At 40.0% G+C, this 23,029-nt stretch overlaps 1 long non-coding RNA gene across 1 annotated transcript in view; it reads left to right on the top strand.

Annotated features, from left to right (window-relative positions):
* LOC125180387 (uncharacterized) overlaps nt 1-20,201 on the top strand; it is a 57,760-nt gene extending 37,559 nt beyond the window's left edge. Inside the window, exons 2-3 of the long non-coding RNA XR_007158898.2 lie at nt 6,802-6,966; nt 18,619-20,201. This is a non-coding gene — a long non-coding RNA (uncharacterized lncRNA). The remainder of the gene's footprint in view (nt 1-6,801; nt 6,967-18,618) is intronic.
* The last annotated feature ends 2,828 nt before the right edge of the window (nt 20,202-23,029 follow it).

Genomic DNA, 23,029 nt, shown 5'->3' with positions numbered 1-23,029 from the left:
AAAAAAACAGGGCTTCAGTCTGGTAGTTTCACGTGTGGGATATCCAGGGTAAATGGAGATTTATTTTTTATTATTATTATTGGAATCAATTTTATTTTAGGAAAATATCACAGTCAAATGCTTCAAGAAGTCAGTAGCTAAGGATTTTAATGAGAACCTAAGTTAAGCTTATTTTTATTTTCACAGAAGTAATATTGGGTGTTTCACAATGTAACTCTTCAAGGTAATGTTCAGGGACAGATGCCCAGAACAATCTTGATTAACCTGGCAGCATTTCCTTGCTATTAGCTTTAATATTTCTCTGTTAGTAGTTTTATTTCTCTGAATAACTGCTCCTTTTAATAGCCAAGATACTTACAAAAAGATGGCTTTGGAGCAGCATACACATGCCTAGTCTTACACAGCTCAAGGTCTCCAGTTTGCGGACTGTCTCAGGCTTGGATAAAAAGCAGCAGAACCAGACAACCACACAAGTATTTGGAAGATTATATGACTGTCCTTATCACTGTAGCTATTCTCACATGGTGTTATTTAATGAATATACTGAGATCACTTCTGTGCACATGCAGAGTACGTTTGACTGTTTGTATGAAGCCAGTAGCAAGCCTAGGACATTTTGCTCTTAATGACACCTTTGGGATGGCTTAAGTTCGAAGACTGTCATTTTACATTGACTTTTCAAAGTATGGATTAAATGGTTCACTCAGTCTGTAATATAACAGATACCTCTGATACCTTTATGCCAAATATTTTCATTGATCACTATTTCCTAATTAAAATGAAAGAACATTACTCTGAATCTCTAGTTATGGTTTCTTCAAATGAGAGCATATTATTACTATGTCCTGTTTTGTTTGTTTGTTTGTTTGTTTTGCCTGTTTACAGAATACATTCAATATATTTCCCATGTTTCATCGATATAGCTGTTTTCTGAGGCTTGGATCTAAAAGGATTTTTATATCCTTAGTATTCCCACAGCTTTCAGTGATATAAAAAGATGAAGGTATTTATTCCATGCTGAAACATTCATTATATGTATGGAAGAGTACAAAAATTACACTTTGAAAGATGCAGAAATACTGATGATTATTACAACCTAAACTTATCTTCTGTAAAGCATTTAAAACTGGAAACTCATAGTGTTACTGATATTCATATACACCATGAAATTTTTATATGACAGTGTTATCACAGTAAGCTGATGCATGACACAATGTTTTCATATTTTCAGTAAGTTCCTTTTAAGTGAGTAGATGATGCTCTCCTAAGACATCTATAAACCAGTAATACTTTAAAATGAAATGACCAGCTTAATATTGCAAACTCCTTGATATGGTGTCATAAACCATAAAAGTAAACAAAACGTAGATCAAGACTGACTGTGAAAGACCATGTGACATTTCTCAGTTACATCTTGTACATACAGAGTAGTGGAGGGTCTAGACAGTTTTTTTGGAGCTGTCTTTGAGTATATCAAATAACTAGGAGAGGATGTCAACAGACTTTAATGGCTTATTTTAGAAACTTCAATTTCTCTGTGTAATATAGCTCATAGTAGAGAAAACTGAATAATTCAAATAGTCTTTTAATTCTCTTAGGAAACAATCTCTTTCTGTCATCCTATTACTTAATTATACTGATTATGTCAATAACAACTTACAAAGATTACACTTTGCAAGAGCAAACACTATACGTTCCTTTACTAACTTATTACATGCATTAAAAATAGATTTTTTTTTGTTTTATCATCAAAAATATAAGAAAATATTATCTTAATTATTCATAAACTATCAATGCTGTCAAAAATAATTAAATATTTAATGCAAACATAATTGTAAAACTGATCTAATTGTGCTACTCTCCTTTTAAATTCCCTGTGCTAGCTTTCTTTTGGCTTTTAATTCACATTCATATTTCTTTCCATCTAGAAGCAACCTATTAGCCTAGTCAGCAGGAAGATCAACCTGTATTATAACTTACATTTATCAAGGCAGTATGTTTTGCTTTTGAATTTGGCATTTATCAAAGAACTCACGTTTATTCAAAAAAAAAAAAATCTGAACACTTCCACTCATTCTGCTTCTGTGACTGCTGATTTTTCTGCTTATTGTTTTGGAGTTTGAACAATTGCCAGAAATGGACAGATTTTCATAATTTCCTTGCATTGTCTTCAGCAAAGATAAAACAAAACAAAACAACCTTCTGTCCCTCAAATTCCTAGAGAAAATATAAACACAACATACCACATATTTTTTTGATAGCAGTTTTGAAGAACAGACTTCAACCATACTTTTACATAAAGAAATGACTGTCTAGTCATATTACATCAGTTTTCTTTTCTTCAATAACTTGTTCTGTGGATAAGCTAAAACTTAACATAAAACATAATGTTATTCAACTTGCTACGTAAACTCCAGTTCAGGAGACATCCATTTAATCCATGCAGACCAACTTGTGCAGTGGGCTTCTGTGATATAAAGCAAGACAATTGTGATGTAGACTTTGTTTGACAATTTAAATATTTAGAAACTTTAGTAAATATACATATATATATATATATTTCTGTTTAAATTAGGAGAAATGGAAAGTGGAAGGTGATCCTGGCTAGTTTCAGAACTAGGGCAAAGAGTTAAGGACAGATGATGAATTTAGGATATTAATATTTAAGCATTTTTGTCATCAATCCATAAGTGAATACTGGGTTATATATATATATATATATATATATATATATATACCCACACATATATATATACACATATATTAAAAAAAAAAAGTATTGCCGTTGAATTAAATCTTTTAAAGTTACAGCTTATTTATACTTCTCTGCAGTAAAACTCAGACATTATCAACAATAAAAATCACTAGTGCTACGTTAATCAAAATAAAAGTTACCAAGGATGTATATTCATAGCAAGTGAAGTGAAAATCATTGGCTGGTAAATGTCCATGACTAACTAGATACAACTATAAACTTGTCAGTTAGATACAACTATAAACTTGTCAGTAGTTATCTGGAAAATTACATGGAGAAAACATTTGAAGACCTTACAGTACCTTATAAAGTATCTTGCACAAAAACAAATGAACAACAAGAAACCAAAAACAAAACCAAAACCAAGCATGTATGTTCCTTTCAGTTTATTCATATTTATTGCATTACATTAGAAAGAGCATCTGTCCTAAAGCTCATCCTAGCATTTTGATACTGTTGGTGGTGTTTCTTTAATAACACTAATAAAATAAGTCCAACAAATACACTCCCATTTTTAAAAGAGTAGAAAGGAAGACTGGGGGAACTACAGACTGGTGAACCTCACCTCTATGCCTTTGGAAGATTGTGAAACAGATCCTCCTGGAGCAATGTTAAGGCATGTGCAGGACAAGGAGGTTATCCAAGACAGCCAACATGGCTTCATCAAGGGCAAATTGTGTCTGACCAATCTGGTGGCCTTCTATGATGGAGTTAACTGCATCAGTTGACAAGGGAATATCAACCAACATCACCTACCTGGATATCTGTGAGGCCTTTGACATGGATCCATGCAACATCCTTGTCTCTAAATTGGATTTGAAGGGTAGACTATGGTGGATAAGAAATTCGCTGGATAGTTGTATCCGGAGTTGCAGTCAATGGCTATATGTCTGGGTGGAGGCCAGTGATAAGTGGTGTCCCTCAGGGGTTTGTATGGGGACCGGTGGTGTTTAATACCTTTATCAATGACTTAGACACCAGGGGGATCAAGCACACCCTCAGCAAGTTTGCAGATGACATCAGGCTGAGTTGTGCAGTTGATACAACAAAAGGAAGGGATGACATTCAGAGGGACCTGGACAAACTTGAGAAGTGGTCCTATGTGAACTGTAGGAGGTTCAACAAGTCCAAGTGCAAGGTGCTGCATGTGGGTCGCTGAAACCCCAGACATGAGTAGAGACTGGGAGAAGAACTCATTGAGAGCAGCCTGTCAGAGAAGGACTTCGGGGTTCTGGTGGATGAAAATCATAGAATCATAGAATATCCTGAGTTGGAAGGGACCCAAAAGAATCATTGAGTCCAATTCCTAAGGAAAAAAAAAAAAAAAAAAAAAAAAAAAAGCTCAACGTGAGCCAGCAGTATGTGCTTGCAGCCCAGAAGGCCAACTGCATCCTGGGCTGCATCAACAGAGGAGTAACCAGCAGGTCAAGAGAGGTGCCTGTCTGGTGGTTTTACTCAGCTGAGATCCAGCATAACCATTCTCTCACTCCCCTTCCTCAAAGGGAATGAGGGAGAAAACACAATGAAAAGGGCTCAATGTTTGAGACAAAGGGAGATCACTCAACAGTTAAAGTCATGGGCAAAACAGAGCCAGCAGAGGGAGATTAATGCAATTTATTACCTCTTACTAACCAGCTTCAACAGTGAAAAACTAAAAACAAGCAAACAAAAAAATCATCTTTCCCCCATCTACACTTTTCTCCCTCCTCCCCCCGAGTGGCACTGTGAAATTGGGAATGGGGGCCGCGATCAGTCCTTGATGCTTCATCTCCACCGCTCCTTCTCAGTCACTCCCTGCCCCTGCTCCACGTGGGGTCCCTCCCACGGGATGCCTCCTTCCCGAACTGAGCCTGGGGGGGCTGCCCACAGGCAGCAGCTCTTCAAGAACTGCTCCCACATGGCTCCGTACCACGGGATCCATCCATCCCCCAGGAGCAAACTGCTCCAGCACGGGTCCCCCACGGGCGGCAGCTCCCCCCAGACCCCCTGCTCCTGCGTGGGCTCCTCTCCACGGGCTGCAGCTCCGGCCCGGGGCCTGCTCCTGCGGGGGCTCTCCATGGGCCGCAGCCTCCTCCAGGCCACATCCACCTGCTCCACCGGGGGCTCCTCCATGGGCTGCAGCGTGGAGATCTGCTCCGTGTGGGACCCATGGGCTGCAGGGGGACAGCCTGCTGCACCAGGGGCCTCTCCCTGCACAGGCCACAGGGGAACTGCTGCTGCCTGCCTGGAGCACCTCCTGCCCTCCTGCTGCACTCACCTTGGGCTCTGCAAGGCTGTTCTCTCACATTTCTCACTCCTCTCTCCCTGCTACTCTTGCACAGCATATTTTTTTTTCCCTTCCTGAAACCTGCTGTCCCAGAGGCACAAACAGCATTGCTTACTGGCTTAGCTCTGGCCAGCAGCAGGCCCCTTTTGGAGCCAGCTGGAACTGGCCCTTATCTAACATGGGGAAGCTTCTGGACTTTTCTCACAGAAGCCACCCGTATAGCCTCCCGCTACCAAAACCTTGTCATGTAAACCCAATACACTGCAACCCTTCTACTCTGCCCTTATCAGGCCCCACTTGGGGTGCTGCATGCAGGTCTGGGGCCCCCAGCACAAAAAGGATGTCTACCTGTTAAAGCAGGTCCAGAGTAGGGCCGCGAAGATGATCGGAGGGTGTGAGCACCTCTCCTGTGAAGACACTCTGAGGGATCTGGGAATGAGCCTGAAGAAGAGAAGGGTTTGGGGAAACCTCATTGTGGCCTTTCAGTACATAAAGGAAGCATATATAAAAGATGGAGAGTAACTTTTTACTCTGTCAGGTAATGATAGGAAGGACAAGGGGAAACAATTTTAAACTAAAAGAGGGGTGATTTAGATTAGATATTAGGAGGAATTTCTATACTCAGAGGTTGGCGAGACACTGGAACAGGTTGCCCAGAGAAATCGTGGATATCCCATCTCTGGAAATGTTGAAGGCCAGGTTGAGTGGGGCCCTGGGCAACCTGATCTAGTGGGTGGCATCCCTGCCCATGGTAGTGGGGTTGGAACTAGGTGGTCTTTAAGATCAGATGATCTTAATGGGATGGAAGGTGTCTAGGGACTAGGTGATCCCTTCCAACCCAGGCCATTCTATGGTTCTTTAAAATACATTGAACATATTCATGTCAGTATAATATAAATCAGCAGAGGCTGAACCAATGTGCTGAATAGCTGCAAAAGAAATTAGGAAGTGAAGAAGTAAAAGAGACATGTTTTAGACTTTAGCAATATTGTAGAGGCTTTAGCACGTTTCCACACCTGCGGCTATGGTGTCTTATACTGTAAATCTTGGAAAAATGAGCTATATTGAGCTTTAAAAGCAAGGGGCCATAGCATCACAGGACAGATCATTCAGGCTGGAAGGGGCCTCAGGACAGCGCTATCCTAATTCCTTCTCACAGTAGGGTCTGCTTTGAGGGCAGTGTTGGAACAGACAAATATTAACTTGATTCAAGCAGGGCCAAATCCTCTCAAACCGGTGCTCTGTAACAATGATAGCTCACATCAGCATGCTTTTGATAGCCAATGAATGAAAAAGTGTCGAAAAAATACCAGGTGTTGGTCCCTACACTCTTCCCATTGCCTTACTGAGATGGTATGAGGACTTTCAATACTACTTACTCTATACTGTAAACTAAGCAGTGCCAGGCAGTCATAAATGTATAAAACTCAACCAGCTACTCTGTCACAGTGATAAGCTGATTACAAGCAATTTAAGGGGACCAAAATCTCTCCTGCAAAATTCTCAGATTTTGTTTGGGAGTTAGAAAAGTCTCAAAGCTGATTTCAATAGCCAGCTTGCTATCCTATTTTGGAGATAAAAATGTTCAGGTCTAACGTTGAAGGCTGTGCAGAGTTAGAGCGCCAGAAAGCAGCCCAGGTTGTGCTCATTAGTTATATTTACAAACGGAAATTAGTCTTCTGAATCTCCACATAACTGGATTTTTTTCCATTTAACTGGATCTTTTTTTTTCCACTACCATTTTCTTCATTACTGCTTTTTCTTTCTTTCTTTGAGGCAGATGAGATATTCTATAAGCAACGGAGAGAAGTCTTGCAGTCTCTAGACCTTGATCTTGTGGGGGACTTCAACTTACAAAATGTCTGCTGGAAATACAACAAAGCAGAGAGGAAACAGTCTAGGAGTTTTCTGGAGTGTGTTGGAAGATAACTACCTGACACAGCTGGTGAGTGAGCTAGGTACAGTGCCCCACTGGACCTTTTGCTTTTTAACAGAGAAGGACCTGTGGTTGATGTGAAGCTTTCAGGCCATCCTGGGCACAGCTCTCAGGCAGTTCTGAAGGGCAAAGGAATCCAGGAAGGACACTTCAAGAAAGAAGTCATAAAGGCACAGGTGCAGGCCATCCCCACAGGCTGAAAGATGAGCCAGCATGGAAGAAGACTGGTCTGGCTGAGCAGGGAGCTGTGGCTAGAACTCAGGAAGAAAAAGAGGGTTTATGACCTTTGGAAGAAGAGGCTTGCCACTGAGGAGGACTATAAGGATGTCATGAGGCATGGACAAATTAGAAGGGCCACAGCCCACCTGAAGCAACAGGCTTGGAGAAGATTAGATGGAAAGCTGCCTGGTGGTAAGGGACCTGGGGGTACTGTTACATAGCTGGTTGAATATGAGACAGCAGTGTGCTCAGGTGGCATCCTGAGCGCACTCAGTAGCATCTGGGCTTGTATCAGAAATAATATGGTCAGCAGTACAAGGGGAATGATCATCCCTCTGTACTTGACTGGTGAGGCCGGACCTCAAATAGTGTGTTCAGTTTTGGGCCCCTCATTACAAGAAGGACACCAAGGTGCTGGAGTGTGTCCAAAGAAGGGCAACAAAGCTGGTGAAGGGCCTAGAAGAACAAGTCTTATGAGGAGTAGCTGAGGGAGCTGGGGTTGTTCAGCCTGGATAAAAGGTAACTCTGGGGAGACTTTATTGTACTTGGCAATTACCTTAAAGGATGCTGCAGCAAGGTGGAGATCAGTCTCTTCTCCCAGGCACTAAGTGCTAAGAGAGGAGGAAACAGCTTTAAATTGCACCACAGGAGGATGGGATATTAGGAAAAAAATATTCACTGAAAGGGCTGTGAAGTGTTGGAACAGGCTACCCAGGGAAGTAGTTCAATCACCATTCCTGGAGGTATTTAAAAGACATGTAATTGTAGAGCTGAATGACATGGTTTAATGGTGAACTTGCCAGTGCCATGTTAAAGGTTCAATTGTATGGTCTTAGATCCAACCTAAGTGATTCTATGATTCTTTATGAAAAAAAAAAAAAAGGAAAGGAAAGGAAAAGTAGGAGGCAGTTTTGGCTACTTGGCTACTGAGTTTATCCTTCTCTTCACTGAAAATATGATCGTATTTTTAGTAATAACCTATACGTATACCTGCCACATATATTTTTCTTAGATGGGTGTATTTGTGGACAGTGTGCCACCCAACCCTAGTCAGACTGAAAACTACCATTCCTGCAATTAACAAGAGGTTTTGAAGTTGGGATTTGAAAGTAACACGTGGTCAGTTACTCTGAGATTTGGTTCCTTTGGTTTCAGTGGTGGAGTATCTATTTCTATTCTACCCCCACAGGTGAACAACTTCAAAGAGATAACTCTTGCCCTGCATGTGTTGCTCTAGTTCCTGTCTTGGTTTCTCAGGAGGGGGGAAAAAATTGTATATATATATATATATATATATATGTTTAGTACACATAAAATTTTGAGTCTTGTTGAATGCCATACAGTATTGCAGAGGTAACATCTAGAACTGTTTTAGGATCACAGAAGAAAAGCCTTCTGTAAATATAAAAGCTAATGGTCATAATTCAGACCCTTATCAAACTATGAAATTGATACTTCTAGATCCTGTAGTGCATTTGTAGAACACAGCAAAGTAAGGTATTAACTCATGGTGACGTAATGTATAGAGTGTAATGGAAAATACCATAGAAACGATACAGTGTGGTTTATAAATAAGTTAGTTAAAAAAAAAAAAAAAAAAAAAAACACAGATCTTTGATTTCTTTCAGAAGTTCATTGTAGAAGCTTACAAATCACATAAACACATTGCACTGTAGTGGCAAAAGCTACTTTATTCACACAAAGGGTCCTGTGTGCAACAACACAGTTCAGAATTGCATTGCATTCCTCCTTTCTCCACCTACAACTGAGTTTACAATTTGCTCTGAATTGATGTTTGAATCATGGTTCAATTTACTTTGTTAGCACAGGAAGCAAGCAGTCTAAGGAAAGAAAGTAACAGGGAAGTACTGTAGAATTCAGCAGATTTATGTCTCCTAATGAGGTGGTATTGTCAATGTTGATATACTGGGGGGGGCTTCATTTCTGTTGTAGTTTGCACAAATCTTTTAGAGCCTTATGCAATGCTGCTAAACTGTGTATTACTGTACCTACACTATATGCTATTTTATGGGGCAACTTTGTTTGCCAGTTCTTAAGAAATAAATGATCATCTTGTCTATTAGATCATCTATTGAGAGCAGTCTTTTATCACATTTATAAATTTACTTTAAATAATAGTCTTTCAGACAAATGATGACTGAGTACATGTTAAAGATGGGCCTTTGCAAAAAGCCAGATATATTCTTTCAGATCAGAGAAGAGAACAATGTGCAATTAATTCTTAAAATGTCTAAAATTTGTTTCATTTTCTTATGCTCCTTCTTTGCTGAATATTAATTATATTGGAAGCATGGATCTAAAAAAAAAAAAAAGTACATTTACACAAAGTTATAATTCAATAGAACTTTGGAACTGGAATGATTTTCATCATGTACAAAACCTAAAATACTGGGACCAGCTAGTCTAACACTTTCACAAGAATAAAACTTTCTTCAAATGTCTGCATGGCTATTGTACCCACTAAAGTCAACATGGGTAAACATAATGTTGGCAGAGTGGGCAGATGTGATTGCTGGGCCACTTTCCATCATCTATTAGTGGTCATGGTCATCCACAGTGGTTCCAGATGAGTGGAGACTTGGTAATGTGACACCCATCTATAAGAAGGGTCGTAAGGAGGACCCAGGTAACTACAGGCCTGTCAGCCTGACCTCGGTGCCAGGAAAGGTGATGGAAGAGGTCATCTTGAATGCAATCATGCAGCATATGAGGGACAGCTGGGGGATGAGCCCAGTCAGCGTGGGTTCATGAAAGACAAGTCCTGCCTGACCAACCTCATCTCTTTCTGTGACCGGGTGACCCACCTGATGGATGCGGGAAAGGCTGTTGATGTAGTCTACCTAGACTTCAGCAAGGCCTTTGACACGGTCTCCCATACTACTCTCCTGGAGAAGCTGGCAGCCCATGGCTTGGACAGGTACACTCTTTGCTGGGTTAAACACTGGCTAGATGGCTGGGCCCAGAGAGTGGTGGTGAACAGAGTGGCTGGTCACCAGTTGTGTTCCCCAGGGGTTGGTATTGGGGTCCATCGTCTATAATACCTTTATTGGTGATTTGGATGGGGGAATTGAGTGCACCCTCAGTAGGTATGCAAATGGCACCAAGTTGGGGGGAAGTGTCAATCTGCCAGAGGGTAGGAAGGCCCTGCAGAGGGACCTGGACAGGATGGGTTGATGGGCAGAGGCCCATGGGATGAGTTTCAACATGGCTAAGTGTCAGGTCCTGCACTTTGGCCACAACAACCCCATGCAACGCCACAGGCTTGGGGCAGAGTGGCTGGAAAGCTGTGCAGAGGAAAAGGATCTGGGGGTGCTGATTGATGCTCACCTGAACATGAGCCAGCAGTGTGCCCAGGTGGCTAAGAAGGCCAACAGCATCCTGGCTTGTATCAGGAATAGTGTAGCCAGCAGGACCAGGGAGGTGATCGTCCCCTTGCACTCTGCTCTGGTGAGGCTGCACCTCGAGTACTGTGTTCTGTTTTGGGCCCCTCACTATAAGAAAGGCATCGAGGCCCTGGGGCATGTCCAGAGCAGGGCTACGAAGCTGGTGAAGGGCCTGGAACACAAGTCCTGTGAGGAGCGGCTGAGGGCACTGGAGTTGTTTAGTCTGGAGAAGAGGAGGCTCAGGGAGACCTTATTGCTCTCTACAACTACCTGAAAGGAAGGTGTGGGGAGCTGGGGTCAGCCTCTTCTCACAGATAACTAGTGATAGGACTAGAGGGAATGGCCTCAAGTTGTGCCAGGGGAGGTTTAGTTTATAAATCAGGAGACATTTCTTCTCAGAAAGAGCAGTCAGGCATTGGGACGGGTTGCCCAGGGAAGTGGTGGAGTGTGACTGTCCTTGGGGTGTTCAAGGAAAGGTAGGACCTGGTGCTTAGGGACAGGGTGTAGTGGGTGACCTTGGTAGTAGGGTGATGGTTGGACCAGATGATCTTGGAGGTCTTTTCTAACCTAATGATTCCAGGTTTTCTCACAATATGCATGAGAAGCTTCATAAAAAATGCCAGCTTAGGCACTTTTATAGGAATATGGTCTGCTATGGAATATTGGTTTGCTGCCAAAAGAAGAAAGTAATTCTGTACTAAGTGGAAATGTACAAAGTCTGGTTTTCAACTTGCTTGTTCTGCATGCATTCTTTTCAGTTTAATAGAATATTTGTAGATGTCCCTCTTCACTGGGGTCTCCCTTCTTATCCCTTCTTAATTTTTTTATTATTATTTTTCCCTTTTTAATGTTTATGAACATAATGTCTTTGACAGGTCTTTGTCTCTGTCATATTCAGGTGAAATAGGCCAGCATCTTTTGTTATTAGAGAGACTAGCAGAAAGACTTGTACTCATGCAAAAGTACTCATGCAAATAATGTGGTCTTGAAGTTTGTTTCCTTAGAGCCAGGCTAAAATGAAAAACTTACCTGCAATAACTTTTCGTTTGAAATACAGTATAATCAATCTAAGAGGCAAAGAAAAACAAAGATTTTATTTTTTTTTGGCATAGTTTGTAATGTTTCATTCTACTGGGAATGAGTTTTTTCATCAAGAAATTGGATTACAGGCATTATTCATCTTTACAGTGATTGTTACTAGAATAAAAGAGGACTGAAAAAGGTGCAATTTACACACAATTAGGAACACTTAAGAACACCATGCCGTCAAGAATAAAAACAATCTTTAAAGTCCATCCAGTGGCACAAAATGTTTGTAATGTATTTCTATGACTGTGGAAAAAAAATATTTTACATACTGTATTATTTCAAAAATCTGTTGTCACATTTTCTGGTAAGGTAAATCTAAAGCCATAAAAATCTTGGTCACAAACAGTACTTCATTTTTCTGTTAAATATGTTATTTTGAATGTGATTCAATAGAAGTTCACACTTAGAAACCAAAATCTAATTTCAAGTGTTCAATGAAGTTTAAAGTTTATAACAATTAAACAAAATAAATTATTCTGCAAAGAAGACAAGAATATCCATTATCTCCAAGGCTAAAATTGATGGAGGGCTTTGTCCTTTTATTTTCTTGAATATTTCTTATTCTCCCCAGGTAATATTTCCTGTGTAAAATGTTGTAACAGGAACAGAAAGAAGAGTGTGAATTTTGTAGATTATAGATATCCTTTATAGATTTATTTTTTTTATTATTATTTTTAACCACCAAACATGTAAACAAAGCCTTTACTGACTTTGGAACACAGGAGACACAAACATCCTGAATGATACTATAGAGAGACAAAAGTTCACTGGGCAGGATAGAGGACAGCTATTTGTGACCTGCTGTATATGAAATGAAGTGTCAGTTTCTTTGCCTTATGAGAATTAGAAAACATTACAAATGTAATGGAAACTACAGCTCACTGAAATATGTATGTTGCTTTTGGAGCATTAACTCCCGTTGTATATTTACATAGAAAGGTACTGAATTAATGCAATAATGTGCATGTGTGTGAGTGTAAGTATGCATGTGTGTGTAATACAACTGAGAAGAAAGGGGAAGAGGTGAGACAGCTGTGTTTGGATTAATGAATTATATGGAAGACTGAATTTCTACATGCCTTCTTATTTACTTGCTTATATGAGGTTTCTTTGGTCATTAAATTGCAGGTTTTGTGAATGTGGAATTTTGATGGACGCTGTGGTTCTGCTTTCCTCAGATTACTCATAAAATAGCCTTTCTTCAAAGCACACAATCAAAGAAAGAGCTTGTTCCATTGTTAACAACAGATACAGACAGAAAACTGCAGGGACAGACAGGATTTTTATAGTACAATAATATTTATCATACATACCCAAGTTTGAACATGTGTGCAGATACACAACCACCTTCAGCCTTACTGATGTAACCAACCACAGTGGTGAAGAGCAAAGGCTCTTGGGACAATGTTATATATATATATACTATATATGGAGTATATATAGATATATATATATATACTCTACTATATACCAGGTTATTAAACACACATACTGAAGCAATGGTCACTGTAACCAAAGTATGACATGCAGCTCCATTAGGTGTCTGTAATAAATTGAAGATGTTATAAAAGAAGATTTACAGCATCTATTACTGTTTTCTGCTAGAAAGAAACACAAAGTCATAAAGGGGATATATGATAAGCTGTGGAATATGGAAAAAGATTGCTTATGCAGCACTTCATTCCCTAGAGATCCTGCTTAAGGCAGTCCACACAAAGAGCAAGAAAGAGCAGATAAAAAAGTGCTTAAACCATAGGGAAGCGAGAAAGGCCACTCTATGGATGGATAGTTTATAATCTGGGCAGCTACTTTACCAAATCAACAATGAAAAAGAAGGACTGGAAAGTAATAAAAAATTAAAGACACATGATTTTGCTTATCATGAAAAATTCATTAAAACAGGTATTCCTTAGTGAAACAAAGCTTTAGTCTCCAAAATTCATTAATAAACAAGGTAATGCAGGGAAAATATGGAATTTATCTTTGCTGAACTGGTGCAGCAACTGACAAAAACCTGCCCATTTATCTTACACTGAGAGCTTGTTGTGGGCATCACTGATGAGTCCTTGCCATTGCTTTTGACATCGCAAATATCGGCTTTTGGAAACGAGAAACCTGGTGACCAGATTGCAAATGCAATGTACTGCATAAACAGTTGGAAATCTGCATCTCACCGACATAGCCAGCAATGTTCATTTCAGAAAATAAAAGGGTGCATTCTGCAGTGCAGCAGGTGATCATGGTGTGCAGGGGAGGGGTCCTGCACCAGTGTAGCCCCAGGGAGCAGAGGGAGCCACCAGCACCCAGCAACGCTTGTGAGAGTGGCCAAGGAGGTGTGGGCAGGGCACCAATAGCCACCCCCACATGTACAAAGACAGCCCCTGGGGAACTCAGCGACCAGGACAATGGTGGCCAGGGTGGGCAAAAGCTGTGTCCCCTGTGGCCTCTCCAACCACAAGGAGTGACGTAGCTACCCAGACAGAGCTCCCAAGGGAACATTGCGGGAGAAGGTGGGCAGGCTGAGGAGCATCAGGGAGCTGCAGAAGGAGATTGACTGGTGGAATCATACACTACCATCCCTGGGAGAGATCAGTGAGCCAGCTGCAGAACGATGAAGGATCCCCTACCCTCTCACCACCAGGGAGTAGGGGGAGACCTAAGAGATGGGGGGAAAGGGGGAATAGAAGCAGCTTTCTGCTCAGAGCAGCAGGCAAATCCCCTCCTTGTGTACCTCACCTTCACAGGTGCCTTTACGCAACAGGTATGAATCTCTGCAACTTGGTAGACAGGCAAACAATGATGTGGATGAAGGTCTGACTAGGTTGGAAGGGTCTTCTAAGGCAAGTCAGCCTATCCCCTGTATCACAACAACCTCCATAAAGAAAAAAAAGCTATTGTCACAGAGGACATTGTCACGCTCCCTTCTGAGGAGAACAGAAGGCCCTATATGCTGAGCAGACCCGGCTCATAAGGAAGTCTGCTGCCTCCCTGAGATCCACTTAAGAGACATCACTAGAAAAGTCATTTGCCTGATACAGACCTCTGATCATCATCCATTATTGTTTTTTCATGTTGGCAGAGATGAAGTAGCAAAGAGAAGTCCAAGGGCAATCAAAAGGTATTTCAGGGCTTTGGGGCAATTAGTTAAAGGATCAGGGGCACAGGTAGTGTTTTTCTCTATCCTTCCAGTACCAGGGAAATACACTGGAAAGAACAAGCAAACCCAGCTGATCAATACTTGACTCCAAGGCTGGTGTCACTAGCAGAATTTGAGGTTTCTCGATTATGGGATGGTCTAAAAAACAGTAGGCGTGCTGGTGCCTGATGGGACACTTGAGGAAAAGGATTTTTACACAGGAGTTAACAAGGCTGACTGATAGAGGTTGAAACTAGATTTGAAGGGGGAAAGGGACAAAACCAGTGATAGTACACCAAAATCTGAGGGATTGCATGAGAGTGAAATACTTCAGTCTGCTCCACAAGGTGCTGGGTATGATGAAGCAAATTTGAAATGTTTCTACAACCAACTTATGAAGCATAAAGAATAAGCAAGAGGAGCTGTAAGCTTTGTGTCAGTCCCAGAGCTATATCATTGGCTTAAGTAAAACTTTGTGGGAAGTGTCCTGTGACTGGTGTGTTACAGTGGATGGTTACAGCCTCTTCAGAAGGGGTAGGCAGGGCAGGTGAGGTAGGGTGGTAGTGCTGTATGTAATGGAGGGGCTGGGCTGTATGGAGCTTGCAGGTGGCGATGGCATGGTTCAGAATCTCTGGGTAAGGATTAAGGCACAAGCAAATAAAGTGGATTTTATTGTGGGAATCTACTATAGGTCAGCAAGCCAGGATGACAACACCGATGAAATATTCATTAAGGAGCTAAGAGATGCCTCTAGATCAGCCACCCTTGTCCTCATGGGTGACTTCAACTTACCAGAAGTAAACTGGGAATACCACACAGCTAATACAAACAGGTCCAGGAGACTCCTAAAACACCTTGATGATAAATTCTTGGTACAGGTACAAAAGGAGCCGACGAGGAAACGTGCCCTCCTAGATCTGTTGCTTGTGAACAGATAGGGTCTCATGGGAGAAGTGGCAATTGACAGCCATCTTGGCCATAATGAACACATAATAGTCAGATTTAAAATCATTGGTGATAGGAGGAAAACTACCACCAAAATTTCAACCCTGGATCTACGGAGAACAGACTTCAGGCTCCTCAGAGAACTGGTTAGTAAGGTCCCCTTGGAAACTACTTTTGAAAGCATTGGGGTCCATCAGTGCTCATCACTTTTAACTGCCACCTCTTAAGACTACATGAACAGGCAATTCCAAAACACCAGAAGTCAAGCAGGTGGGGCAGAAGGTCAGCTTTGCTGAGCAGCGATCTTCTGGATCTTGTTTGGAAAAAGAGTCTATGGCCACTGGAAGCAAGGTCAGGCAACATGTGAAGACTACAGGGATACTATTTGCCATTGTAGGGAGAAAATTTGCATGGACAAAGCTCAATTAGAGTTGAAGCTTGCCAGTATGGTGGGGGACAAATAAAAGGTTTTTTTGTTCGTTGTTTGTTTGTTGTTTGTTTGTTGTTTGTTTGTTTTTGTTCTCCTTATATTAAGTAAGGTATCCTCTGCATTGTCTACAGGAATTATTACCTGCTTTGTTTTTTCTTTTGGACAATGTAACAAAATTTAACTAGCAGTGCTGATATTTCCATCTTTCCTTTAGTCTTCTCTTTGATATTTATTTATTTATTTATTTTCTGCTATAAGGTTCCTCTCTTTCGTTAGATATTCCATCCTTCTTGCAATTCTCCGGCCTTCTTCCTCTCTGAATTCCACCTTTAGAGGCGCTGGAATCTGAGAACTTCACTTTTTTTCTACCCATGCCAACACCTCCTATCTTTTGCTCTCATTATTTTATCCTACTTTTACTCTGCAGCCAAAAAAGGGGAAATTAAGGTGTCAGTTCCACTCATGCTCCATGTACCAGAAATAATTTACAAATCTTCCACCTAGATTCAGGTGGATCTGCATATTCTAACAATCCAACCATTTCCTATGGAAAGAAAGACCTAAATTTAAGAGGTTCCAAAGGAGGCATGAATCAGATGATCACCCATATTTGTGTGGTCCATTTGGGGTAGAGGAAGAAAGAATGTTCTCCTTAAAAAAACATTTACCACTTCAGTTCACGGTTTTCATTATACTATTGAGCCTATCAACTCAAAAAAATTACAGATTTAACATCTTGCCACAATATGGTATCTCATGTGAAACACTGAGTATTACATGTTAGCTTTACAGTCTGCAAACTACCTAGTTTTCTTGTGTTTACTCATGTAAATCTCATTTAGGTGTTAGCTTATAGAATGACGGGAGGCAGTCAAGAATCCATAGGTCAAAATGTGTATTGTAATAGCTGGACTAGAAGGAGATGAATAACAGCTAAATGTTGAGAAATAAGGGGATAAAGAGAGAAGCAGAAATCCCAGTTTGGAAATAGATTAACAATGAATGTCAGTGCCAATTAAAAACATTTAGGCTTCAATAAGTTTTGAGTTCAAACTAGTAATCAAATTCCAAATGCTAGGCTGCAATCAGTACTGCTGCTATGTACATTTCATTTTTGTTGTCTTGTCCCTTCACCACATTTCAGTTCTTACTTTTTTTTTTTTCTTTTTTTTTTCTCATGGCTTGGTTGTATTTATCTTTCCAACTTTTCAGATGTAAACAGACCACAGTTTTGTCATTTGAAGACTATAGAGTAACACACAAATAGTTATCACCTGCATATCACAATAGTGTGTTTAGCAGCTGTTTGAAATACATTCTAGTTTGAAATATAACTAACCACAAAAAATAACTGCTAACTTCTGGCATTACATCTATAGCATATACTGTATGCTATATATGCCATAGCATATAGCATGTATAGGAGTTGGACTTGATGATCCTTATGGGTCCCTTCCAACTCGGGATATTCTATGATTCTATGATTCTATACTTACTATAATGCTTTATTCAAGAATGTTAGTATACAGTAGCGATATACAACACTAGATGTGTTCAAGCTATGATGTCATTTATGAATTATTACAGTGCTTAGTGAATTCCTACCATCATCTTGGATTGTAAAGGCACCAGTACATTCCATTCAGTATTTTATAAAAGTAATGATACAGCTTTTATAAAAGGAGTTCACACAAGAAGAGCAATAACAGAAGATTAAGTCCAAGGACAAACCACCAGCAATTGCAGAAGAAATGGAATGTATTCATCTTGACAGAAGAAAGGAACTGGTCACCTGGGTTCTCCCAGTTGTAAAAGAAAGACTTTGATGAGGAAATAGACAGTTCTCAAAGATCAAAAAAAGACCTTATCAGAGTAAACACAAAGTGAAGAAAGTTCTCTAAAATAACAGTGCACTTAGATCAGAAGAAAACAGGAAACTAAAAACAATAGTCCATTATTTAAAAGATAAGGGTATATCCTTTTTTTTTTTTTTTTTACATATTTAGAATAATGGGATAATGGGGTTACAGCAGACCTAGTCTATCATGATTCCAGTTTATAGCTTGATTTTAACCTTCCTCATTTGATCTTCTAAAATGTCAGAAAGACTCAGTTCTTTGCATCCATATTGAGTATAAATGCATTTTTCTCTACTTTTATATGAATGACAAAGCTCCTGCAACTTTATTTCCATTAATTCAGTTTACTATCATGGTGGAACCAAAAATATATCAGTATGAAATATTCCAGTATTTAAAAATAATGATATTTATAAATTAAAAACATTATCACACAACAAAGAATTATAACATATGTGAATAAAGTGTTTTACAAAGCAGCTGACAGTGAGAAGACAATGAAAAATATTTAACTTCAAGGTCATGTTTCTGACACATCAATGTTATTGAATTTTAAATGGTTCTTTTTATCTCTTTCAGAAGCAAAATAAACACCTTGTTGGATGTCCCATTCTTCAGATGCAGTCTATATGAACATATTGGAACACTAAAGACCTACTTCTGCATTATGAAGATGAGTCTGACAGCCTCGAAGAGAACTGTTAAACTGACCCAGAGCCATGCAGTCACCTGTAACTCTGTAATAGCAGGATTCTGTCATGCCTACCTATCAGTTGGAGAAAGGGCATCACAAAATGTTAGGTTTCAGTGCAAATCAAAGCCTTAAAATCAAGCTCATTACTGAGAATTTTCTACCTTTGCATGCTATACACCTCTCCCACAGTCTGCTTAACAACTTCTTGGTGCAACAGTTACCGTGGTATAGGTTGCTTGCTTTAAAGAAATACTACTAACTCAGACATGCAATTTAACCTGTTGAGTTAAACTGCTGATTTATTCATAAAGGAACAAAGGTTAAAACTATTTCTTCCATGTTGAGGAGAACACCAGTTCAGAACATGAGTGCCAACACAGTTTATTTTACCATAGAAGTGAAGATGATAGAGTTTAAATAGTTTATGTGAAAGCATGCTTGCTTTGTAAGCTGTGAAACTGCCATTTACAATCTTAATGAAGAAAAGTCATTGATATTCTGCAAGAACAGCTTGATTTCTTAGGAGAATTACATCTTTTATAATCCAGAGCTTGGAGACTTTAACTGAGTCTCCTTAAATTAAGGTATCTGAGACAGTAATATACAGGATATGGTTCTACACATTCTGCACATCATGGTAGAGTTGTGGCTTTTTGCAATTCTATTTAGACGCGTTAGCCTTTTCTTTATAGGTCAGTTATAAATCATGCCTACTAGCAGGCACACTACATAAAATAGGATTCAACTGAACATTTCCAGGACATTAATTTCATTTCCAGGACATTAAATTTAATGATCCAGGGGATCATTAAATTAAACATGAAAAGTAGAAGTTCTTATTGGTTTTCACCAGGATTCCTAATAGTTAGACATTAAAACAAACAAACAAACAAACAAAAAGCACCACAACTAAGGATGTAATTATTGATAGGTTTTTAAAAGCAGAGAACAATCACAACAAATGCAAACAAAATGCAATTTTTTTGCAGTACATAAGTTTTCAATGAATGGGGTTTGTCATCCTTTAGTTGTCCAAAAGCATGCCTAAATCAGAAGAAAAACCTCTTTTGTTTCAGGAAAGAGCAAAGACACATTAAATATTTTCCATTAATTGATACTTGATACAGGAGTCATTTTATAAAAAATATCGGCTGTGTTTTAGAATAAATGCTTTCTTTACATTATGAAAGTATTTTTTTTCAGGGGGAGAAATGTAAAGTCAAACTTTATTGGTCTAAAAAACATCTTATGAATGACAAAATTCTCCAAAATGCAGTTATAATGTGCATTTGAAGTTTAGCAGTATATTTTACAACACACACAATATTTCTGCTAGATTTTTTATCATAATTCTAAAATAGCTATATTTAAAATACATTATTTTAATTTCAATTACAATTAAATTTTAATGCTTTATTAAATAAATCTTATTAAATAAAAATAACCTTTTTTCTTAGAGAAAGATAACTTCAGCTAATTTTATAAATAAAATAGATCTAAATGTAATGAAAATATTTTTTCTTGTCTTCATTCATACCTGAAATATATTTGAAAGCTTTGTTGCTGGTATTAATTCATTCATTGTTCTGTGGAAAATTCTAGAGTGAATTTGGAAAACTCTTGGTCTTAGTCAATTAGTTGCTGCATGTGGCCTGATTTCCTCCTTGACAACTTTGAATAAGGTACTTTCTTTCACTTCAATACTTATTCCCCTCTGCTTGCAGAAAAAGTTAACACAATCATTGTTTTGGGGCACTGATGTCAAGTTGCAGCAACCTGTCAGAGACTCCACTTGTTAACAAACATGAGATCAGAATTGATGTTCAGCTTAAGGACAGAGACTGCAAACAAAAATGAGATACTGAGAGTCCTGCAGTTGGGTCTGGCTCAGCAGGGCATTAGAGGGTCTTGAGCTCCTCACTCCTCCCTCCCTGGCCTGGTGAGCCCCCTTAAAACATGCGGGTTTAGGGGCTTACTGCTGCCACTTTATGGCTAACAGAATGACCAAGGACATCCCCTAAAACTTCTAAGCTATTACTCATCTTAACAACAGGAAATCAAAGATTTGTTTTGTTTTGTTTTCTTGGGGGGGTGGGGGGTGGGGGAAGGGGAGGAGAGGCAGGAGGAGGGTTTGTGGAGAGAGAGAGTAAAGAAGGGGGAAGGAAGTGTTTATTTCCACAGAAAATTACACAATGTTTAATTAAACAAAAGGAAGGAGAGGAGGAAAGGACTCAAATGAAGAAATCTTGGTTGCCAAGTCAGTAAATGTAAATCACTGAACATTAAAGTGACTCAAACTAAGTAAGAACAAATATGCATTGTAATGTTCCCACAAACTTCTGTTGATTTGCAAGGTGGAGCTCAGTAGACACATTCCTTTTCAGAGACTCAATCTGTTTTCAGGAGTGTTAAGCCATTAACTAATCCCTGGCTATCTTCTATTTCCTGATGCAGCTGTGGCCTAAAAGAGACAAGCACTGAAATCAATGGAGCTTGTTTGCCCCTTGCCTCCAAATGTCTTTCAGGACCTTTAGCAGAGGGAGATCTAATGCTGCCCCTTCATTTGCTGCAAACACTTTTCATTTCCAGCCACCCTCACTCAGTCTTCCTCTACTGTCACACCTGTCCACGTTCAACACAGTATGACCAACCACAGAAGAAGAGAATCACAGAATGGCTGGGGTTGGAAGGGACCTCATCTAGTCCAACCCCCCTGCCAAGCAGGATCAGCTAGAGCACGTTATACAGGATGGTAGCCAGGCAGGCTTTGAATATCTCCAGAGAAGAAGACTCTACAGACTTTCTGGGCAACCTGTCCCAGTGCTCTGTCACTCTCACAGTAAAGAAATGCCCCCTCATATTCAGCTGGAAATTCCTGTGCTTCAGTTTGTGCCCATTGCCTCTTGTCCTGTTGCTGGGCACAACTGAAAAGAGACTGGCTCCATCCTCTCAGCACCCTCCCCTCAGATATTTATACACATTGATTAGGTCTCCTCTCAGTCTTCTCTTTTCCAGGCCTAGCTCTCTCAGCCTGTCCTCGTACGACAGGTGCTCCAGTCCACTCATCATCTTTGTAGCCCTCCCCTGGACTTGCTGCAGTAGTTCCATGTCCCTCTTGTGCTGGGGAACCCAGAGCTGGACACAATACTCCAGGTGCGGCCTCAGGGCTGAGCAGAGGGAGAGGATCTTGACCTGCTGACAACACTCTTCCGAATGCAGCCCAGGATACCATTGGCCTTCTTGGTGACTCGTGGTCAGCCTGCTGTCCACCAGGACTCCCAGGTCCCTCTCTGCAGAGCTGCTCTCCAGCAGGTCAGCCCCCAGCCTGTACTGGTGTTTGGGGTTATTTCTCTCTAGATGTAGGACCCTGCACTTGCCTTTGTTGAACTTCATGAGGTGTCTCTCAGCCCATCCCTCCAGTATTACAGTATTACACTCAGACATATAAGTGGAAATCTGGTAAGCTAAGTTCTCCTTTATTTATTTTATTATTATATCTTATTTATTTAATTTTTCACCAAACATGGGTAGTTATGTCTCCTACACATAACTACTTAGCGATATCTGAAGAGATCACTCCCTGGTCACCAGCTAGTCCTTTTAACTTGTCCAGACCAAGGAATGCACAGAGGGTGGCTAGGTTTTACAGAGTCCTCTGGAAACTACCTTTCCAAGACCACCTGTTAGTTGAGGCATTAAGGTTAAAATAATTCCTCATTCAGAATGAAAATTGCCCTTTATTTTTCTCATATTTCATTCTTTATCTACACATAATTATGCTCTATATAGATTCAACAGATTCTGCCTTACTAGAGCAAGATTAAGCCCAACTATATAATTTATGTCACGTGGCAAGTGGGATGCACCTTTCCCTAATAAGTCATCCCTAGAAATGATACCTTGCTTAAAACTGACCTTTAAATAAAGATGTTACAACTGTTTATTATTCCTTAATATGAACCATAAAAGGAATGTTTCTGCTCTCATTTTTTAGCTGAAAATTTACAAGCAGCTAGAGTATCAGTTTATGGTTTGCCCAATCTGATGCAAACTATGTGGCACAGGTGGTAGTTGACACCACACCTTCTTGTAAAATGAAGACACTGCTGCCTTTTGTCTATTACCACTTGTCTTTTTCTCCTGCCTAGTTTCTAAGCTCTTAGTCTGTTACTGTATTTATGGTGAACCATAAGTAAGACCTTAAAATCATAGAATCATTAGGCTTGGAAAAGACCTTCAAGATCATCTGGTCCAACCATCACCCTACTACCAAGGTCACACACTACACCCTGTCCC

This window comes from Anser cygnoides, chromosome Z (assembly GCF_040182565.1).
Source record: "Anser cygnoides isolate HZ-2024a breed goose chromosome Z, Taihu_goose_T2T_genome, whole genome shotgun sequence".
NCBI lineage: Eukaryota > Metazoa > Chordata > Aves > Anseriformes > Anatidae > Anser > Anser cygnoides.
This window is presented reverse-complemented; position numbering and strand designations above follow the sequence as displayed.